The following is a 17,550-nucleotide window of genomic DNA, read 5'->3' on the forward strand; positions in this document are numbered from 1 at the left end:
TATTACTCCAGTGCTAGCCTCTCTAGCTTCCTGTTAAGGCTAGGGCTGATTTCAAGGTTTTACTGCTAACCAACAAAGCATTACATGGACTTGCTCCTACCTAGCGCTCCGATTTGGTACTGTCGTCCATACCTACAGGTACGCTACGGTCACAACATGCAGGCCTGCTTATTATCCCTAGAAATTCCAAGCAAACAGCTGGAGGAAGGGCTTTCTGCTATAGAGCTCCATTTTTATGGAATGGTCTGCCTAGCCATATGAGAGAAGCAGACTCTGTCTCAACCTTTAAGTCTTTACTGAAGACTCATCTCTTCAGTAAGTCCTATGATTGAGTGTAGTCTGGCCCAGGAGTGCGAAGGTGAACGGCAAGGCACTGGAGTGACGTATCCCCCCCTGCTGTCTGCCTGGCCGGCTCCCCTCTCTCCACTGGGATTCTCTGCCTCTGACCCTGTCACGGGGTCTGAATCACTGGCTTACTATTAGTCTTCCATGCCGTTCCTAAGAGGGGTGCGTCACGTCGTAACAGACATTTTTTGCTATACTCGACTTGAGTGGGATGAGTCACTGATGTGATTTCCTCTCTGGTTTTGCTCCTCGGGCTTGTGCGGTGGAGGAGATCTTTGTGAACATTTGAACATCTTGAAGAACCATCTGGCCTTAATGGCTGTGTACTCTTATCTCTACCCGGCACAGCCAGAAGAGGACTGGCCACTCCTCAGAGCCTGGTTCCTCTCTAGGTTTCTTCCTAGGTTCCTGCCTTTCTAGGGAGTTTTTTTCTGACCATCATGCTTCTCCATTGCTTGCTCTTTTGGGTTTTAGGCTTCATAAATGTAGGTTGATAAGCTTTATAAATGCGGAAGACCATCTCCTATGAGGGAGAGAGAGGGTCGAATACTGCAGGTCCGGGACAAAGGTAGAACGTCCGGTGAACAGGTCAGGGTTCCATAGCCGCAGACAGAACAGTTGAAACTGGAGCAGCATAACAAGGTAGCACGTCCGGTGAACAGGTCAGGGTTCCAGTGCCAGAGGCAAAACAACAGGAACTGGATCGGCAGCACGACCAGGTGGACTGGGGATGGGGACAGCCAGTAGTCATCAGGCTAGGTAGTCCTGAGGCATTGTCCTAGGGCTCAGGTCCTCCGGGAGGGGAGAGAGAGAGATGGGAGAATTAGAAAGAGCATACTTAAGTTCACACAGGACACCAGATGAAACTAACTGACCCCTAGCCCCCCCCCCACAGAGTCTATTGCAGCATAGATACCAGGCAACACACCTGTAGACTAAGATCGATGAACACAGCAACACCTAAAAGAATAGTGATTCAACACCTACCATGACGCTTTTCTACTCGGTTTATTATATATCCTGATTGCCTAGAAATTTTACCCCCACCTACATGCACATACTGTATTACCTTTGTGGAAAAGTCCCATAACGTTGGTGGAATCACCCTTTAATTCATGTCCACTCAGGTAGCTGGGCCAGAGTGCTTTAATTAGGTGGAAATGTCAGACAGATCTCAACTCATTAAAGGAGGAAATCGCCACCGCCTGACCTCGCTGCTTTCTCTCTCAAACTCCATCTAATCCAGACATTGTGTGCGTACACAAATCAACGGTAAGTGCACCTAATCTGTTATCTTCAATTGAACTATCTGTTGCGCTCAGGAGAGCAGGCTATCAGTTATTGTTTATAGTTACTACCACGGAGCGCACGCTCCAAGCTGCGCTCCAAACCTATCGTGTTATATCAATAGACAATGATAACGGCCCTACGGATCATCACGGGACGAATATGGTTAAAATGTTACAAAATTATATGTACACATGAAGAGAAACCAGGAAATGTGAAACGTAATTGTTATTTGCTAAATTGATAATCCTGAGAACTGATTGAGATCATAGATCAAATAATTGATAACTGGTCGATTTATTTGCATTGTCATTATTATGATGAACGGTTATGATCCTAAATGTCTCAATCATGCTTCATATTGAATTCATATTGAACTGAATTGCTGAATTACTTCATGAGATTTATTCAGATTTTACTTTTGTCATTATGAATTTGATTTGTAATGCATGTTATTCTGTTTCTTTTGTAATGCAGCACACAAAACTCTCCAGTAAATATACCACTTTATGGTAAAACGAATTCCTCCTCCATTCCTCTGTCACCTGACCCGTGACCACCTGTTCACCTTCACTACTGTCAGACATCCTTCCTATATGTTTTAGAATGGCATTCATCAGATCTCTGACAAATGAAAGACCATAGATCTTTGAATATCCTACAAAGACAACCATGTACTGGTCTGTTATCCTATTCTGGTAGTTGCGGTTCCAATCATCTTCAGCCTCAATTACCGCAACTACCTCGTACTCCTGCACATTGACTATGTATTGGTACTCCTTGTATATAGCCTCATTATTGTTATTTTATTGTTTATTTTTTCTTCAGCAAAATATTTGTTTTACTTTTTAACTCTGCATTGTTGGGAATGGGCTCGTAATTAAGCATTTCAGGGTAAAGTCTACCCCTGTTGTATTCAGTGCATGTGACCAATCAAGTTTGTGTGTGTTCCACCACTAGATGGCAGTACAGAATAGGATAACAGACCAGTACATGGTTGTCTTTGTAGGATATTCAAAGATCTATGGTCTTTCATTTGTCAGAGATCTGATGAATGCCATTCTAAAACATATATTTTTGCTAACACATACAGATAGAATTATTCTATGTCAATTCTACTATAAAGTTACTAGTACAACCAAAAGAGGTGCAGCATTAAGCTGTCTCATACTCCGATACTCACTCTCCAATAATAGAATCTGTCATCATAATCTGCAGTACAACCTACAGTTAAAGTCTAATAATATGCAACTAACATAAAAATATTTGGTTCTCATGTGGTGTTAAGTCTATTAACCGTTAAATGTATGTTGTCAATTACGTAAAACTCCCATAAGATGGGGCAGACAGAGATGGTCGCCTCACTTCAGGTGCTTAGAAAGCTATGCAGTTATTTGTTTTTTTAATGTACTATTTCTTACATTGTTAGCCCAGAAAATCCCAAGTGTTATTACATACAGCCGGGAAGCATTATTGGATATGAAAGTGATGTCAATGTACCATCATTACGACCAGGAATACGTCTTTCCGAAGCGGATCCTTTGTTCGGGACCTCCACCCTGGACATGGGATCTTATCCCAGAGGCCGACCCAAAACAGCAGGAGTGGCAGACGGAGCGGCCTACTGGTCAGACTCAGAGGGCGAGCACACCATCAACTGCTTCCTAGTATATTACTCGCCAATGTCCAATCTCTAGGTAACAAGGTGGACGAAATTAAGGCACGAGTTGCCTTCCAGAAAGACATCAGAGATTGTAACATTCCCCGTTTCACGGAAACATGGTTCAGAGTCGATACAGCCACCCGGTTTCTTCACGCATTGCGCCGAACAGAAACAAACATCTCTCTGGTAAGAAGAAGGGTGGGGGTGTATGCTTTATGATTAAGGACTCATGGTGTAATCACAACATCATACAATAACTCAAGTCCTTTTATTCACCTGACCTAGAATTCCTTACAATCAAATGCCGACCGCATTATCTTCCAAGAGAATTCTCTTCGATTATAGTCACAGCCGTGTATATCCCCCCTCAAGCAGATACCTAATCGGCCCTGAAAGAACTTCACTGGACTCTATGTAAACTGGAAACCATACATCCTGAGGATGCATTTGTTGTAGCTGGGGATTTTAACAAAGCTAACCTAAGATCAATTCTCCCTAAATTCTATCAGCATATCGAATGTGCGACAAGAGCTGGCAGAATTCTGGATGATTGCTTCTTGAACTTCCGCGATGCATACAAAGCCCTCCCGCGCCCTGCCTTCGGCAAATCTGACCATGAATCCATTTTGTTGCTCCCAGCCTATAGACAGAAACTAAAACAAAAAATGCCCGTGCTCAGGTCAATACAACCCTGGTCTGAACAATTGGATTCCACGCTTCAAGATTGCTTCGATCACATGGACTGGGATATGTTCCGGATAGCCTCAGACAACAACATTGATGAATACGCTGACTCTGTGAGTGAGTTTATTAGAAAGTACATCGGAGATGCCGTACCTGCTGTGACTATTTAAACCTTCCCTAACCAGAAACTGTGGATTAATGGGAGCATCCGCGCAAAACTGAAAGCGCGAACCACCTCTTTTAATCATGGCAAGGCGACCAGAAACATGACCGAATACAAACAGTGCTGCTATTTCCTCCGCTAGGCAATCAAACAAGCAAAGCGTCAGTATAGAGACAAAGTAGAGTCGCAATTCAATGGCTCAAACACGAGACGTATGTGGCAGGGTCTACAGTCAATCACGGATTACATCAAGAAAACCAGCCCCGTTGCGGACATCGATGTCTTGCTCCCAGACAAATTAAACTACTTTGCTCGCTTTGAGAACAATACAAAGCGACCCCGCCCTGTGCAACTGGGTCCTGGACTTTCTGATGGGCCACCCCCAGGTGGTGAAGGTAGTAAACAACTTCTCCACCCCGCTGATCCTCAACACTTGGACCCCTCAAGGGTGTGTTCTCAGCCCTCTCCTGTACTCCCTGTTCACCCATGACAGCATGGCCATACACGTTTCCAACTCAATCGTCAAGTTTGCTCACGACACTACAGTGGTAGGCCTGATTACCAACAAAATTACCTGCCCTCCAGGACACCTACAGCACCCGATATCACAGGAAGGCCAAAAATATCATCAAGGACAACAACCACCCGAGCCACTGCCTGTTCACCTCGCTATCATCCAGAAGGCAAGGTCAGTACAGGTACATCAAAGCTGGGACAGATAGAAGCTGTTTTTCAGTCTATCTCAAGGTCATTAGACTGTTAAACAGCCATCACTAACATAGAGAGGCTGCTGCCAACATACAGACTCAAATCTCTGGCCACTTAAATAAATGAACTTAATAAAGGTAACACTAGTCACTTTAATAATTAAATAATGCCACTTTAATAATATTTACATATCCTACATTACTCATCTCATATTTTTATACCCTATTCTATACCATCTACTGCATCTTGCCTATGCCGCACGCCATCACTCATCCATATATTTACATGTACATATTGCATTCATCCCTTTGCATTTGTGTGTATAAAGTAGTTGTTGTGAATTTGTTTGATTACTTGCAAGATATTGCTGCATAGTTGGAACTAGAAACACAAGCATTTCGCTACACTCGCATTAACTTCTGCTAACCATGTGTATGTGACCCAAAAATATACTATACTAAATATATATCAACTGAAACCCTTGCTTTCACTACACTCCATCTTCTTCCACTGGATATGTAGATTTATGTAGCCCTCTCACATGATGTGAGCTATAACCTGTTTCCATGAACTACACAGAGACTTGCGTAGATGTCTTCCATAATAGCTGCTCTTAGTCCTGAACTGCCAAGGAGGCAGAGGCCCCATTTGGTCTACATAGAACTCCACTGAGACATCCTTCCCAATTCCACTCTCACTTCCTGTTTATCCAGATCAAGTGATCTCTTGTGCTTGGTTAATACTAAATCCTCATTGTTTAACTATGTCAATATTACCCTCTGGCCTTCTCGGTGTTCACGGTGTATAAGGAATAAGGTCCCACAACCAGACAGCTCAGGATGGACAGCCCACCTATAAAGTCCCACCCTCTCCTAGAGAACACATCATCAGCAAGAGGCCAAAACACACTTTCACTTCGATGAAAAAGGTCGGAAAGGTCGGGTATAAGGGAAGTCTTCAATAGGAGTGTAACTCCCGTATCCTGTTGATACAGTTCTGCTCCTACCCCTATGATTGTTCGCCAGTGTCAGTGTGTCCTACCCTCTTACAATGGGTGAGGTGCACCCAGGTTGCTCTTTCAGCTATCCTCACCACGAAGGCAGTCACCAGGAGTACTTGGTATGGTCCCTCCAACAGGCCTCAGGGACTGGAGTGAGTGACTTCACCTGTAATTCACCTGTAGTGCATAAAATCTTAGACATACAGGTTTGGTTAACCAACAGTATCTCATTTGTTCTATCTTTAACTTCTATACCTACTTGTTAGCTAAAAAAAATGTGTTTAGTTTATTATCCAGTAGGTCACATCCTATCCTAGACCACAATTTACCCATCCCCCCCTTTGATAGCTGGCTCTGCCCAGGTAACAACCTTGCCTACTCTAAACAATGACTTAGGTAAGATTAGTAAATTATCCTTATGTCTGACATCATCATGTAGGAGCGCCCCTTTCATTTTCCACATGTCCAATTCTCCCTTGGGCGTCCATTCATGTCAATGTCAAAAAATCATTGATTTTAGAAAAAAACGTGTCTATGAGTGGCAATCTCTAAAGTCTTTACATTTCCTTTATCAATCTATCTTAATCCTAACAATAATCCTAAATCAACACAGATGTCATATATTCCTGTCAAATGTAATACTATTTTTTTTTAAACTCCTAATAATCAAACAAAGCCAAAACAAATGCTACCCATATCAAATCCTTCCTACACTAATAAGCTCTTTCCTTCAGGGATCCACAGTATCTTATCTGACAATAACATGAAGTAACCTTAAAATCAGTTTCATCAATAATTTAATATGTGTTGCATAGTGTGGAATACCTTATCTACAGTAATTTATCACCCCTAAGAACTGAAACTTATTTTTCTATGTAATTCCCTGCCCTATTGGCTTAATATATCTCCTATCCAAACCTCAATGTATCTTATCTTCCCTATTTATTCTCAATGATAAATAGGATTTTTTTTCTGTTGTAATACCAAATAAATAATAGCCAATTCAAAACCTTCACAGCTAATATTGTAAAACAGAATCCTGAACCACTTTCTCATCAGTGGTTCAAACAATAATTCTAACCCCAAACTAAAACTCCATTATAATTCATTTACCTTAAAACTAGTAACCCAAATGACCACACATTCATTATACAAATGGCTCTCCCCTGAGGCTGATCAGACCCCAAGAGATAGCCATGATAAGGTCAAAGGTCATACCACCCTTTTATAGTCATGTTCCATACCACATTAGACATATTAAAGAACCCTTTATCCTTAAAATGAAAAAAATTCACTTGTGTAATTAAAACTCATAAAATAAAAACTCAAAGTTCCATATGTGAGCGTGCCTCTTTAAAATACCTTTGCACTAAAACAAATAGTCCTAACAAATGTTTTATGTGTATATATTTGCAAACCTTAATGAATAAACAAAACTTCCAGGCCTTTTTCAATTTGGTTGTTTATGGCTTCAATCTCACCCACTCTCCCCAAGATTATAATCCCAGGAAAAAAAGAGAGACAATAAAACTCCCATTCTCCTAGAAGAACACAAAACGCCTAACTAGCATTCAGTATGCTACATCAATTCAGAAACTCAAAAGTGAACTATAAACTAAACCTTATGATAATTCCCCTTTACCTCAAATCATTAATCATACATTTTAAACAACGTCAATGTATATAGAGGAAGGACTACAGCAGAAGCAGCTATCTAGCCTAGTCCCTGATCTGTTTATACCGCCCCCCTGGGGATGAGTGAGTGAGTTGCGTGTGACAACTTCTAGCCTGTCAGGTTCTTCTCTGGGCAATGAGGTCGGAGCATGATGCAAGGCATTATGGGTCGTGGAACATACTGCAAAGGAGGTTAAAAAAATGCTCATTGGACCTTCATGATTTTTCTGGGACACTTTTTGATGTCTTAATTTGGGTTTCAATTGAGCACAGTTATTACATTGTGTGTGGCACAGAGAATGTGTCCGATTTTGCATGTGTAAAATGTTTGCATGCGTGTTTTGAAAGGACACATTGAGCAAAAGGGGGGGACATGTAACAGGACTTTACTTTTTGTTTAAACAAAAGATGGCGTTCAGAATAACCCGTTTGAAACCATATCCCCACCACTCCCAGACTTAAAATAATGAAAGAGAAGTGTTTTTTATCTCACTCTTCGTGTGAAGTTGTGAAAGAGGCTTTGTGTGGCCAGGGGGTGGTTTAGAGTCCATGCTGTCAATTAGGAGATTATGAAGGACCACCTACATATTATATGGACTAGTGCTGTGAATTACAGTAATTTCTAGTGTTATGGCACAAATAATCTCTCCTGCTGGTGATGGTGATTCAGACAGTGTGTGTGTGTGTGTGTGTGTGTGTGTGTGTGTGTGTGTGTGTGCCCTTATCTGATAAATCTGAAAACAGTAGCTTGCTTGTTGACAGTGTAATGTAAACAGAGTCAACTGTAACCCTTTAGACAGCGATAACCATCTTGTGTCTAGACGGCACATCTGTATTTTCCCTACACACAAACACTGGGGTATGGTTCAGTAACAACATGGTGCTGCTGCTACTTCTGGTATTACTACTGCCTCTGATAACTAACAACATACAGTAGGGCCTCAGAGATACAATGCCAAGAGTGTACAAAGCTGTCATCCAGGCAACAGGTGGCTACTTTGAAGAATCTGAAATATAAAATATAATAATAATAATATTTAGATTTAACACTTTTTAAAACATTTACTACATGATTCCATATGTGTTATTTCATAGTTTTGATGTCTTCAAATATTACTATTCAATGTAGAAAATAGTAAAAATAATGAAAAACCCTTGAATGAGTAGGTGTGTTCAAACTTTTGACTGGTCCTGTATACGGACGCACACACACTCAAAAGCTCTGCTCCCCCGTCTCTCTACCTCTGTCTCCCTCTCCTGTCTGATTGCCTCGCCGTCTCCCTCTCCCCTCTGTTTATAGCGCTTCTTCCTCTCCCCCGCTCCCCCCCCGCTCTTTGTGTGTTGATCTGTAACATTCTTTCTGAAGTAGGCCACATTGTCACGTCTCTTAGTAACACAACCTGTTTGCACAGACTCCTTTTATATACAAAATGACTTGAGCTGAGTGCAACACTGCCCAATCAGTCATTTCAGTGTGTCACACATACACATTGAGCTATTCCCCTCAGTCATAAGTTTTTTTTTTTATCCACTTTTTAAAATGGAAATTAATGGTCTGACTTGGAAACTATTACTGTTTCTTAAAAACACTTATTTGGAATAATGGAATACTTCATATTTTGGTTTAAAATACATCTTAAGATGCAGATAATATAGAATAATAATATAGGGTAGTACTGGGTGTAATACGACACAGCAATACAAATCCATGTGACAGTAGGAATGCAACATACAAACAATATTAATCGAACAGTTCAATTCAACCTTGCCCAAATCTGGAAAGAGTCCAATAATATGTTTCCAGAATGATAACAGGTGTGTTCAAGAGTGTGTGGAATTCTGTTTTATGATGCTTAGTTGTATACTTTTTGTATAACCTAGAGAGGGTCTCCTCGACATTTGAGGAACTGACATCACCTTTTACACCATACTTTTACATACTTTAGCCAACACTGTCCACTCACACATACATTGACACTTCAATTTCACAGTGGTACAACAGTCAAATAGGACAGTAAAAGCAAAAAACTCCTTCAGCAAATTCACAATGTAGAGAAACTGCATCAGTGCAAGGAATGTGGTAGAAGCTTCCGTAAAAACATGAAAATAGCACAGTGAACAATCTGGAGAGTCCCATTTTTTTCAACACCCCTTCCATTCAGTCCCCTCATCCATGCTCTGGGTGGTCTAGTCTGTGGTGTGTCTGAACATCTAGATGTAGGCCTTGCTGCTGGCAGCAGCATTGGAGTACTCTAGACATCGTATTTGTTCTCATCGCTGGGTGGGCAGGAGCTGCAGAGGAGTGCCCCGCCCAGGATCATCAGCCCTGCGGAGCCCCAGCCGATGTAGAGCGATGCCCGCAGCTCCCTCTGGGCCTTGATCAGAAGGGGGTTGTAGAAGTCTTGGATGATGGTGTCGGCCGACCAGCAGATAGGGACCAGGAGGGCAACGATGAGGAAGATGAACCTGCTAGCGATGGCGACTTTAGCTTTCGAGCTCTCGACGTCCACAAAGTTAGTGCACTTCCCCCCGGTAATGCCCAGCAGGATGGCGAACACGCCGGCGACGCCGCCGATTATGATGAGCCCTGGTGGCCTGCAGGTTCTGGGGCAAGGCCAGGAGGGAGTCGTAGACCATACACTGCATCTGGCCCATACTCTGGGTCACACAGTTCATCCATAAGCCTTCCCAGATGACCTGAGCAGTGGCTATGTTGGCTCCGCTGTTACCTTCCACATGGGCAGAGCACAGATGATGATGCTTCCCAGCCAACCGATGATTGCCAGGGCTATGCCCAGCATCTGTAGTCCAGCCGACACCATCCTGATGGAGCCCTGGTAGTATGGACTGATTGAGCTGCTGGAAGGAGAGAGAAAGGGTGACAGGAGAGTATAGAGTGAAGAGTTTGACAATGACAAGCTCACTTCCTCTACGTCTCTGAATTATCAGGTTTACTGTGAAAAAGGGACAGAACAGGAGTTTTGTCATCTGTCTCTCTCTCTCAGGTGAAACTCGTTTCCTAAGCCATCTCACCTGACCATATTACTCTCCTAACACACACACACACACACACACACACACACACTGCAACTTTGTCAGAACATCAAATCCTCAGGGCTGTATTCGTAAAGATTCTCAAAGTAGAAGTGCTGACCTACGATCAGTTTCCTCCTCTTAATGATTATGATTTAAAAAGCAAAACCGACACTGGATCAGCACTCATACTCTTGAGACATGTCCTAATCAACAAGAGTTGATTGACATAGACAAACCAGGTCTAAATGGCATGTTCACGAGAAGCCAGAAGAGTTTATCAATGCATAGAGGAAATTCCCTCATTACTGTTATCATCTCTAACACTGTCTGTTGGTTAATTGGCCTCTCATATACCTTTTTCAATTCTTGATGTTTTTTTTTCTTCAGGAATCTTCTAGCTTGGATGGAGGAGGGAACAAAGGGGAAGTGTACAGAAGTTATCCAGCCTGATGACTAAGAAATGTAAATAGACAGCAAAACATAGTCTATCTCTCTCTGTCTGTCTAGCAGACTGCTGAGAGGCAAAATAGTCCATGGACTTTCTATACCTTAGGAAATGGTTAATCATGATTCCTCGCTGTCTTTACAGTTCCTGAAACATTTTAATGACCAAATGCATGGCCTCTACAGCAGTCCTTGGCCACCCACTCAGTTTACCAGTGACTTATTCTGCCTCATCCCCTCCTTAAATTGTGTGCAAAATGTTTTTTTTATTTTTTGTTTGATACTTTAATGTGTATTGATTCCTACTAACCAGCTTTGTAAGAGCTAGGTTTTACTAGCTATGCTGATGATCATGAATGTTTTTCTCTGCATCAGGTCTCATTGAGAATGGAGTTCCCCAAAAAATACATGCTATTCAACTGTCCATAATTGCCTGATCTTACACTTTTAGAAAAAAAGGTATTATCTTCAACCTAAAAGGGTTCATTGGCTGTCCCCATAGAATAATCTTTTGGTTCCAGTTAGAACTATTTTGGGTTCCATGTAGAACCCTTTCCACAGAGGGCTCTACTTGGAACCAAAAAGGGTTAAACCTGGAGCCAAAAGGCTTCTCCTTCTTGTGCTGGGGACAATAAAAGGCCACTTTAGAATGTGCAGTTTTATCTCAAAACACAATGCTACAGATGTCTGAAGTTTTGAGGGAGCGTGCAATTGGCATGCTGACTGCAGGAATGTCCACCAGAACTGTTGCCAGATAATGAAATATTAATATCCCTACCATAAGCTGCCTCCAACGTTATTTAGAGAATTTGTCAGTACTACAGACCACATGTAACCATGCCAGCCCAGGACCTTCACATCCAGCTTCTTCACTTGTGGGATTGTCTGAGACCAGCCACCCGGACATCTGATGAAACTGAGGAGTATTTCTGTCTGTAATAAATCCCTTCGAAAAACATATTCTGATTGACTGGGCCTGGCTCTCCAGTGGGTGGGCCTGGCTGCCAAGTGGGTGGGTCTATGCCCTCTCAGGCCCACCCATGGCTGTGCCCCTGCCCAGTCATGTGAAATCCATTGATTAGGGCCTGAGGAATGTATTTAAATTGACTGATTTCCTTATATGAACTGTAACTCAGTAAAATCTTTGAAATTGCTGCATGTTGCGTTTATATTTTTGTTCAGTATATTTTTACCAGAAAGGTTAGATTTCAATCTTTCTTGGAGTATGCAGCAATACTATTTATTGTTCATGATAAATGCATACTTTTGGGAATGTCTATTTAGGTGGAAATCCATTTTTTTTTTTACATTACATTCAACACACTAATGTTTGTTTGAAGCCCTATTATTGACATTAGTCAGTCTTTGACATAGCATGATGATTCAGCCTGACTATTAAGCTACCGTTTCCACTATGTTTCTGTATTTGTAATCTGTAGCTAAAACAACTATGAGTTACAACTGCATTTTAGTGCTAAGCTACTTTTCTCCAGCCCCATTCATGCCATACAAAAAGTACTTTTATTATTATTATTGTTGTTATTATTATTCATTCATTTGTTCAAACGGTGGAGATGCTGCTGTGTTGTTCGTATTTTGTCAACAATATTGGGCCTCTATAATTATTTAGTTTATTAATTCATTCATATCCAGGTTGATGACAGGCCCAGTTCAGCTGCAGTGGAAGAGAGAGTCAACGAGAACCAGGAAACCAGCCCAACTTTTGATTATTTCAAGTCAGATGACCTAAACACGTTTTTTTGTTTTGTCGTGGAAAATGACATACTAGTCATGCTATCCCATGTTTTACTGTTTAAAGAGTTGTCTCTTGTTATATGCTCGTGTTTTTTCTAACCTGATACAAACTTGTCTTTGTGGGACTGAGTCATAAGACTGGGCGTGTAGCCAACGGTCCGTTTGGATGTGACCGCAGCATGTGACGTCCCTTTGGGTTTACTATCTACAGGAAGTCACATGTACGGAAACTTGCAGAAAGGAGCACATTATAGTGTTTGCTGTTGTGAATGCATTAAATCTGCACAGACAACTAATTGCCTTTTACACACTATGTGCTGACTGCCACATATCCACAAAGGATGTGAACCGACACTGTTCGTTGAGCTTTCAACTATGCACTGTTGAGTAGTGGATGGTTGATGCTCTATTTTTGCAAATCTTATAATAAAGTGTTGTTTAAAAGAATCTGCAGTTTCTTTTTTCCCAAAGAATTGCTACCACAGTTTCCACCCTCAACAGAAAAAAAAAAAGTTTTTCTTTTTTAAAGATGGCACCAATCGGAAGAAAGCCATGCTTTATACTGTTACATTTTTATGGCATTTGCCAAGCCCACTGACAGCAGTATTTTCATGAGTGGAATGACAGGTTGGAAACATATTCACCAAAGAATAGAAGAGCCTGAGAAGAGCAACATCCACAGAAGTAGTGCTTCCAAAGCAGATGTTGAAAATCTGCTCAGTGGCAGTCAGATGTCTGCTCACAGAGAGCAGGTTCGCAAGAGGAGGCAGGTGGTGGAGCGTGTAATAGGTGTAGTCAAAGTCATTGGTAAGAGGGGGCATAGTCATTTTGCTATTTGATTTAGAATTTTAAGGCCCCTTAAAGTAAACAAATATTTGTCCTTATTGCTCGTAGCATACAAACGCATTGAATAACAGAATCTCTACATTGAACAACAGATAGTCCCCCCAAAAAATCGAAAGGAAGTTTGTTCTGAAGTGTCTGTCCTATATCTGAGCGATATAAGAATGATCAGGAAGGCCTCCCGGGTGCCGCAGTGGTCTAAGGCACTGCATCGCAGTGTTAGCTGTGCCACCAGAGATTCTGGGTTCGAGCCCAGGCTCTGCTGCAGCCGGCTGCGACCGGGAGGTCAATGGGGCAACGCACAATTGGCCCAGCGTCGTCCGGGTTAGGGAGGGTTTGGCCGGCAGGGATATCCTTGTCTCATCATGCACTAGCAACTCCTGTGGCGGGCCGGTTGCAGTGCACACTGACCAGTGTCTCCTCTGACACATCGGTGCGGCTGGCTTCTGGGTTGGATGTGCGTTGTGTCAAGAAGCAGTGTGGCTAGGTTGGGTTGTGTTTCGGAGGACCTTTGCCTCTGAGTGTGTATGGGAGTTGCAGCAATGAGACAAGACTAACTACTAATCAAATCAAATCAAATGTATTTATATAGCCCTTCGTACATCAGCTGATATCTCAAAGTGCTGTACAGAAACCCAGCCTAAAACCCTAAACAGCAAGCAATGCAGGTGTAGAAGCACGGTGGCTAGGAAAAACTCCCTAGAAAGGCCAAAACCTAGGAAGTAACCTAGAGAGGAACCAGGCTGTGGGGTGGCCAGTCCTCTTCTGGCTGTGCCGGGTGGAGATTATAACAGAACTTGGCCAAGATGTTCAAATGTTCATAAATGACCAGCATGGTCAAATAATAATAATCACAGGCAGAACAGTTGAAACTGGAGCAGCAGCACGGCCAGGTGGACTGGGGACAGCAAGGAGTCATCATGTCAGGTAGTCCTGAGGCATGGTCCTAGGGCTCAGGTCCTCCGAGAGAAAGAGAGAATTAGAGAGTGCATACTTAAATTCACACAGGACACCGGATAGGACAGGAGAAGTACTCCAGATATAACAAACTGACCCTAGCCCCCCGACACATAAACTACTGTAGCATAAATACTGGAGGCTGAGACAGGAGGGGTCAGGAGACACTGTGGCCCCATCCGAGGACACCCCCAGACAGGGCCAAACAGGAAGGATATAACCCTACCAATTGGATACCATAAAAGGGGTGTAAAAGAAGTTGACATGTAATGGAACCCCTTATTTTTGGCACAACAGTTTCCATACAGTATATAATTACATTATTTTTTCAATCCTAGTGGTTCAGTCTGATTTCCAACAGACACTGGAAGACTAATTCACCTTTCAGTAGGACAATAGCATGAAACACAAAGCCAAATCTACACTGGAGTTGCTTAGCAAGATGGCATTAAATGTTCCTGAGTGGCCTGGTTACAGATTTGACTTAAATTGTCTTGGAAAATCTATGGCAAGATTTGAAAATGTCTGTCTAGCAATGATCAACAAAGTCGACAGAGATTGAAGAATTAAACAAATGTCATGTCACATTAGCAGATTGTAGTGACTCAAGTTCTACTTTTCTTCATATCAGTCTTGAATCTGTTATTTTTCAGCCAAAAAGCACATGGAATCAGTTATTTTCAGCCACATTTCAAACCACCTTTGTAAGTGGTTTGAAGTCAGATGCAAATCTGATTCCTGGCTTTGAGATGTGTCTGTATTGTCAAATCTGACTCCTGGCTTTGAGATGTCTGTATTGTCAAATCTGATTAAATTGCCCTAAAGTGTTTTCACAGACAAACAAGCATGGAGGGCATATATTAGTTTGCCTACTTAAATATTGGTCTGATTAAAGGGATCATGACTAGATTGTGAGTGAAAACAAGTTAAACCCTTGTCTAATACCATGAGACCCCACCTACTTGAAACAAAATATTTCAAATGTCACAATTCAAGAACAAATTACAATATTTATTAAAGCAGTTCGATAAAAACAGTTAGCTAAAAACAGTAGATACAAATTTGGATTACAATTGCCTTTTGACAAATGTCCAGGTGCACTGAAGTGAATCGAAAAACTTAATTCGTACTGCACCAAACACGGCCATGTAAAACAAGTGCTCATCTTGTCAGATGTAGGCCCCTCTATTGGGGGCGGAATATTTGGCAGAGTACCCCCTCTCTTCGCGCAGAGGGCACTGGCAGCAGAGAAGCGCACCCCCGACGAGCATTAGGCCAGCAGAGGCCCAGCCGATGAACAGTGAGGCTCCCAGCTCTCTCCTCTGCACGTCAGTGAGCAGCGGGTTGTAGAAGTCCCTGATAACAGTGTTGGCGCACCAGGACACGGGGATCAGGCAGAGGGCGCCAGCGACTAGGAAGAACACGCCGGATGTGATGGCCACCTTAGACTTGGCCTCCTCGTCCTCAATGCAGTTGGTGCACTTCCCCCCGGCCACGGAGAGCAGGATGCCGATCACGGCCACAAGGATGGAGATGATCACCAGAGCTCTGGCAGCCTGGAGGTACGGGGGGAGAGCTAGCAAGGAGTCGTAAACCTTACACTGCATCTGGCCTGTGCTCTGCTGCACGCAGGTCATCCACAGCCCTTCCCAGAAGGTCTGTGCAGTCACGATGTTGTTGCCTATGAAAGCCGTCACCTTCCACATGGGGAGCGCGCAGATGACAATGTCCCCTAGCCAACCAATAATAGCCAGGAAGATGCCCAGAACCTGGAGCCCAGCGGAGGACATAACTTTCTCTCTGTAGTCAGCCAAGATTCACATAAAACCTAAAGGACCAGTGTTTAGCAGGGGAGACCACTTGCTGAAATAGTAAAGCTACAGACTCCAACCTATATACCCACCTACCAGGGTGTGGTCATTAATTAAGCCAATTGAAAACACCTGTTGATGTTTATTGGCCGCTACACACTCTCCAAAAATAATAAATTGCCCAGTCTGCCTATAGTGTTGGGCACCTGTGGAAGGTAGCTTACATAATTAACCATCATTGATATAAGCTGTGAGGCTAATAGTACAAGCTCATTCATTGGAAGCATGTCAGCTAAACACAGGCAGTTGTATCCACTGAGGAAGTTTGATTAAGTTGACCCGCAGTGCACTAGTCTATGGCTCGTGACTTGAACTGGGTGAAAGCGGTGAGGGAGGAGCGCCCATTCCAAATCAGACAGTAATCTGTCCCCCTCAGTCATGTTAGCAACATGGTGCATTGTTCAGAACATAAGCCTACAACAATGTCTTTCACAATAAATATGTTTGGATTTTCAAACTAGTTTTCATTGGGAAGGCAGATAGTGTTTTATCAAAAGCAATTACATTTGCATGTGAAATTACAGAATCCTCATTGCTCCATGTGCTTAACCATGTCACTTTTGTTTTGTCATCGGCCAGATTGGGGCACCTGTCTCATGCCTGGGTGGCAGCCCGGTTCCGAAACAAATGCAATCTCTTCCCACCAGGGCAACGTGGGCTAGATAATCAAATCCCCTCCTTGGTAGATTATCCAGTTAACATCTGACAACCAAAATCACATTCCCATGTGTGCAAATTAGGATATGGCCCTGTTAAAATACTTTTCATATGCATATCCTTTCTTCCCTTCCCACCTTTACAGGCCTATATAAGGAAACCGTTGAAAAATCAAGGATTTTCAAAAGCAAAGTAAACATGCAAAGCAACAATTTTCTAGTATAAACATATGTTTAAGACTTTGGTTGTTTGAGTTTGCATTCTTATTTTGTATACTAGGCCTACATTTCTTTGGGAAGGCCTATATTATTTGATAACAGCATGTTTGCCTGTACTTTACACAATCCTGATAAGGGCCTTTGCTGGCTTTTTGACCATCTGGCTTCCACTTCCAAGTCAAAGTTGGTTGCTTTATATCCCAAAAATGTGTGGAGGTATTTATAAAAATAAATAAAAACATTAA

General features: G+C 42.5%; 1 long non-coding RNA gene and 1 pseudogene across 1 annotated transcript; one reads left to right on the plus strand and one right to left on the minus strand.

Moving 5' to 3' along the window:
* Nucleotides 1–1,488: 1,488 nt before the first annotated feature.
* On the plus strand, nt 1,489–13,115 carry LOC135573753 (uncharacterized). The gene is made up of 3 exons (XR_010464885.1): nt 1,489–1,617; nt 10,948–11,022; nt 12,658–13,115. It is a non-coding gene; the product is annotated as an uncharacterized LOC135573753 (long non-coding RNA).
* Nucleotides 9,423–16,438, minus strand: LOC115136391 (claudin-4-like; annotated as a pseudogene).
* Nucleotides 16,439–17,550: the final 1,112 nt, after the last annotated feature.

Source organism: Oncorhynchus nerka, linkage group LG10 (genome assembly GCF_034236695.1).
Source record: "Oncorhynchus nerka isolate Pitt River linkage group LG10, Oner_Uvic_2.0, whole genome shotgun sequence".
Taxonomy (NCBI): Eukaryota; Metazoa; Chordata; class Actinopteri; order Salmoniformes; family Salmonidae; genus Oncorhynchus; species Oncorhynchus nerka.